The following is a 6,427-nucleotide window of genomic DNA, read 5'->3' as shown; positions in this document are numbered from 1 at the left end:
GATGCTTAGACATAATATCAGAGTTGTGGTGAGAGATAATTTGAAAGTGCTTGGGTTTTGTTGTTTAGAAGTACTTGCATGAAGATAAACCCTAACTTGTTATATTTGATTGTTACTTTTTTTCACTTAAGGGGGGGTCATGTTATCACCGAATGGTACTCATGTGTTTATATCCTGGTGCTTTATGTATTAAGTGTCATCCCCTTTTAAACTGTATGCCTTATGTTCTCACTTACCCTAAGCTTATTATGTCTTGGCATTGTGGTCCATTTTATTGTAAATGCCTAAGTTAAGGGTATTGTGGTCATGTTAGGTAGGTCCCTTATTCTTTTCAAGTGGTAGGTTATGTGGCATGTTTTGATCTATGCATGCTCTCATGATGATGTCGTAGCATAGACCTGGTTGATGAAATGACAACGAGGACTTTCCATTTGTTGTGCATTGGGTTGTCCATGGTGTTATTTCATACCTTATATTATTTGGTGGAATTTTAAAAGGGGATGACACGTAATACATAATACACTAGGACATAAACACATTAGTACCATTCGGTGATAACATGACCCATCCTTAAGTGAAAAAAGGTAACAACCAAATATAACAAGTTAGGGTTTCTCTTCGTACAAGCACTTTTAAACCACAAAACTCAAGCACTTTCAAATTATCTCTCACCACAAATTTGATATTGTGTGTAAGCATTTGTCAAATCAAACTACTCAAACTTTATCTGGGCTTTTTGTGCTATGGTTGTGAAATATGGGCCAATAACACCTCATCCTTACAATGGAAATAAATTGAGGGGATCCAAAATCAATGGATCATAAACTAGTTTAAAATTTAAAAAACACCTTTTCATATGAAATTATGTTAAGTGAAATTGGGGCTACACATATCAAGGCAATTGCTATGGTTCACCTCATTAGTTATCTAAAAAGAATTGAAAATATGTGTGGAGGTAGATGGCTTAAAGTGGTCTTTTATGATATTTTGTGCAAATGTAAAAAGACATGGATGCAAAAAAAACATCAAGTGGATGAGCAAATGAAATATTATTTTTAGCACGTGTCTTTCAAATAATAAAGAAATAAGGATCTTTGTTATGGAGAAACTCTATAAGAAAAACTGGGAAAACAGACTTGGGAGGAAAAAAAACCTACTATATCAACGAGTTCAACCCCATGTGTGATCAACTCCAAAAGGCATACATAGGGGCTAACATTTCTCGGAGAGGTAAAAGTCTTATTGTACAACTCAAAACCAATTCTCATCAACTATGATGTGAAACAAGGTGATGGAAGAGGCCAAAAAAGTCTTGGGAAGAAAGAGTTTGCACATTTTGCAACTCTGGAAAGGTGGAAAATGAGCAAAACTTTGTGTTAGAATGTGAGGCATACAAAGATATCAGGTTCAAATTTGTTGATATTATATCTAGTATCTCTTTGCACAACTTATTCAGTGAGGAGAACATCGAGAAGTTAGGTGGGCTCATCATCAGCTTGCACAAAATAAGAACAAAATTGCTAATGTTGGTTTAGTTGCAAGGTTGTCCCATAGGTTATGTCTCGCCTAGTGTACTTTAAAAATATTCTATCTGTCTATTTATATTTGACAATCCTCATGGTCAAATATCAAGATACTAAAATGCCCAATTTTTTTAGCATATTCAAGAAATGAATAGTGGTATTTTAAAGTAATAGAAAAGTTGCTTAGATGTTAAGAAGAGATAAGCAAGTGTTGCTTGATTTGCTAATAAATATTTGCTAGGATCATCAACTGGGAAGATCCCACCATTGAAGTTCCACAATCTATATTGATTGCAAGATGACGAGATGCTTTCATATATCTTGGGCTAGTGGATAACTAAAGAGGTAGGACCAGGTGGATGACAATTGGCCTCAAATGATTTGTCAAGGTTGTCGATGAAGGAATTTTAGTATGTTAGTTGCCAATTACATTGATATTATCTGTCAAGAAATTAAAGTGATCATCTTTTTTTCTACTGTACTAATGAACAAATATTTTATCCCAAGCTAACATGTGACCAAGGTTTAATGATGTTTATGGCTTGATCGATTGATAACTAGTGGGCAAGATCAACAGTCGACATGATCTCACAATCAAACTTGTATGATCTTTATTTACCATAGGATCACAAGATCTTGCCATGTGTCCTAGGTTGTTGATTGCAGAAGGAAGGTACAACTAGGGTGATGACGTGCTCATTGCGTAATGTGGCCAACTTGGGCAAGATCAACAACTCAAATTTAAACTTTAGTTGCAAAAGTGTTTTTAGTCATTCTATCACTCGTATGAATAAATGATGGATTGGAAGTTGAAGTGGTTGTTTTAGATGGTAAATAAAAAGCCAATTCAATCCATTATTCCATCAATCTACACTCAATCAAGTTCTAAGGTGTTATTGAGCTATAGAGGATTGAGTGAAGATTCTTTGTGCAAATTGGGGATTAACTTGGAGCGAAAAAAGCTATTTTTTCATATCTCTATCTTATTCCATGGTGTTTATCTAGTGAATTGTTTCAAATTGTGGGGGACAAGATTCATTAGAGTGTAAAGATCATGTTAGTGTTTGAATTTTTTGAAATTGACTTGAAATGTATTCTGAATTGTTGAATTCATTAGGAAACCCTAGTTTCTTTTTCCATAAATGATTGTTAAGGAAGCCTTAGCTTGTTAAGATGTTGGCATAGAGACAACATTCATGCCAGATAGAGTATCAAAAGAGAAATCTATTTTACGATTTCTTGAACCAATTAAAACCCTCAACCAATGATAAATATGAAGGGGAGAAGTTAGCAGGAAGGAAAACCATTGGTGATGGTTTATATAATAAGGCCACCCATATTTTTTATGCAATTGTACCAATGATGAGATTGGAGATATTTGGGCTATTGTACTAACAATATAACTTGGATCACCCTAAATCTAATGCACAAAAATACGATTTGGGGAACTTGTTTATTCCTAATGTGTTTATGGATGTAAAATTGTTATTGGTAGTGGCTAACAAATTAGATCCATCTGCAAGGGTGGTGAGAGACAACAATGGTGGTCCATTGCTGAGAATTTGTAGAGAAGAGATTTAAGAGGTGTTTGACAACCATGACCCTACAAGATTTCTTGAAGATGTTGATATGATGGAGATTGCAAAAAAGTATGAGAAGAAGAAGAACTTTGTTAGAGGGAGTTTACTACAAAATCATGTTACTAAGGCAAGAACTACAACTTATTATAATGGTCCCAGCTCACAGGTGCCTTTTCCCATTGATTACTTTGCCCCTCATTTTAAGGCTACTTTCTATACACTATGTCAAGTTTTAGGGAATCATCCTAGTGCAATGATCGCTCCATATTATATGTTTATGGTCATCCAAATCGAATGCCTACATTTTAATGTCATATGTGATTTTTCTCTATATTTGGTGGACAAAATTCTAGAGGGATTGGTAAATTTGAAGAACTGGGGGGGGGGAGGCGATCTTGTTCTACTAGTACTCATTGTTGATGCATGTGTTCCTTTATAAAAATGTTGTTTATTTTGCACGACTCACGACTTTGAACAAAGTCTCTAATGAATGTGTTAGTATAGACTTGGAGCACAATCATTTATAAGGATTGGAATGCAGCCAATTATTTGATTTTTGACAATTGTTTTGCCTTTAAGCTTAGGATCAGGTTGAAAATGAATCCTCCAATAATTCCTAAAAAGTTATTGTATTTTCTGAGGCCAAAAGAGAGGGTGCCTGATTTGAAAGTTGAGCATAATTGGGGTGATGTTATCCCTTATTTGGTGAGCATAGTGCTAAGGGTTTATGGGTTTGGTGGTAATCCCCATGTTCTCCCATATAATGTAACTTTGGGACTTGGTTTTGCTAAAGTTGTGAGATAAATTGCATGGATTCGAGAGAAGGAATTGATAGGGAAGAGTAAAGGAACTTTTTTCCCTGAGTATATTATTTTTCCCTTCTTTGTGACCAATAAAGGTGGTTGGTTGCAACTTAAGAAGGTTTTAGAACCTTACTACTTGAGTGTTAGTGTGTCAAGGAACAACAACCCATAATTTTTTTATAACTAGTTCAACCAGAGGATAAAGATGAATCCATTGGTTCATGATTTTGACTACCTAGATGTTTTGATAAGAAATATGATGAGGATCAACTAACAGAAAATAAGAAGAAATGGTTGGCTACAAGAAAATATGGGCTGAGATCAAGAAGGCATAACCCTACTACAATTTTGTAAAATCTAAATCATTTTCTATGAAAATGAATACTTTGGTGGGATACTTTGATGAGATTATGTTACATTTGAGACACAAAAGAAATAGATTAAATTCAATAGATAAGACTGATGTGCTGTAGATATTTCTACATGCATCAAAGATCTATTTGGCCTTTGATTCTTCCTCTCCCTCTCTCCCTCTATCTCTTATTTTTTGTGGTTAATCCTCCAAATGCACCATCCATACATTAGTTTTTAGAAAAAAAACAAGTTGAGAATTGGATCCCTTTGGTTTCAATCTTCTTTGAAAGTAGTTTTATTCTAGACCGTGTGCTCATGGTTATCTAAAGAAACTTCTTCTTGCCTGTTTTAGTAAATTTTCTCAAATGGATAATTTAGTGATTCTCTCTCATTTTCATGATGGTTTTGTTAAGAGAAGATCGCCCCACCCCTTGTGTTATGAAGTTTTATTGTAGTTCTTTGGCTAAAGTTTTAAACTTGGGGGCCACCTTATACCTTGTTCCTCATCGGCTATACCAAGAAGGTCGTGCACTTCTTTACATCATAATGAGCACACAAAAAAGTGTCCTTTGGAATTCTTCAAGCATTTGTCAAGATCTAACACTTCCTTCCTACATCAAGCTTCTTCTATCAAGGTGATAGTAGAGTTTGGATTCTAAGGACTAGATCTTCCATTCTTCCATTCAAGTTGTTCAAATATTCATCAAGGAAATTTGTAAGAATTTACATTCATGAGGTTTTGACTTACATAGTTTCCTTTTGGTTTCTTTGTATCGAGTCAAGGCTATTATATTACATTTTTTACCACATGTTTAATAAAATTGCATCTCCAGTGGTAATTGTATTTTCTATTGTTAGATTTGTTTACACTACTCGTTATCATTTCTTTTATCATTTAAATTTCAATTTCAAGGTTGAATTTCCAATCTAGGGCTTGACCAAAGCAAGTCCTCTCCCAACAAACAAAATCATGTTTCTCTTTTACACAGGTTGAAGATCAAATTTTCAAATATAGGTTTGATTACCCATTTCAAAGAGGTTTTCAGATCCACAAAAATTTGGGAGCTAGGTACATGTCAACCTATACCACAATCTATACCTAAGAAACATCAAAGACCAATCCTATTCAGTTTTTCAAGTTTTCTATTGGACAATGCAAAGCTTTTTCTATTTCAGGAACTGTGAGTGTTATAAAATCAATGTTCTTCTCCATCTATCTATTTCCACCTCTTAAGGTATGCATTTTTCTATAGCTCTTATCTTGATGTTTTAAAACTAATCTTTCATGTGCTTAGTTACAACTTATGATTCTTGCAATATTTATTAATCTAATCAATTCACTCTGATATACTTACCTTCACATTACAAATCTAAGGTGAACGAATATTGCATGAAAGAGGATTTGCTTGCACACTTCTTTGATATAATTTGGGTTTAGTGGCATACTTGGGTTTTTCTAATATAACTTGGATTATATTGAGAGTTATATTTGGAAGCCCCACTTTCTCTTGTATTGAATGACTTGTGGTGAAGATTTCTAACTAATGAATTCATCTCATATAGTTTATATTAACAAATCAATTACTTCTATTTCCTCCCTAAACATTTTGATGAACCCAACACATCCCCTCTTTTGACTTTGGAGTTAGATCTTTCTTGTGTAAGTTTTTCATCTTATATGCATCATCTTCTTGATTTGGTAGTTATATTTCGTTCGGTGTTAGATTTCCATTGCATGTTCACTATCTTGTTTGCATCTAGATCTATACATCTTACCTTTGATTTTGCAGTTAGATCTCATTGTTTTATTTCATATAGTTGCATTGTAAAAAATATAAAAAATTGCATCCTATATCTAGTTCATCCTTATATTGCATTGCATTTTGTTTAAAACACTATAAGACACACAAACATCTGCTTCATAGTTATTGCATTTTATTTTCAATGGGATTGTTATATTTATTTTCAAGTTTTCTTTGACACTTTAGTCTTTCTTTTATTGATTCTCATGAAACCTTTCTTCAAAAGCATCTATTGTACATTCTCTTCAAAGATGATGTTCATCAATCTTTAGTGACTCGTGATGTTCCTAATCTTGATAATGTTACTATTTGGGATGAACCCTTGGATAGGTTATTGACTACTGTCTCCCTTGTGGTTTTTTATT

The sequence above is a fragment of the Cupressus sempervirens genome, chromosome 6 (genome assembly GCF_028749045.1).
Source record: "Cupressus sempervirens isolate cs-2001-9-10 chromosome 6, ASM2874904v1, whole genome shotgun sequence".
Taxonomy (NCBI): Eukaryota; Viridiplantae; Streptophyta; class Pinopsida; order Cupressales; family Cupressaceae; genus Cupressus; species Cupressus sempervirens.
This window is presented reverse-complemented; position numbering follows the sequence as displayed.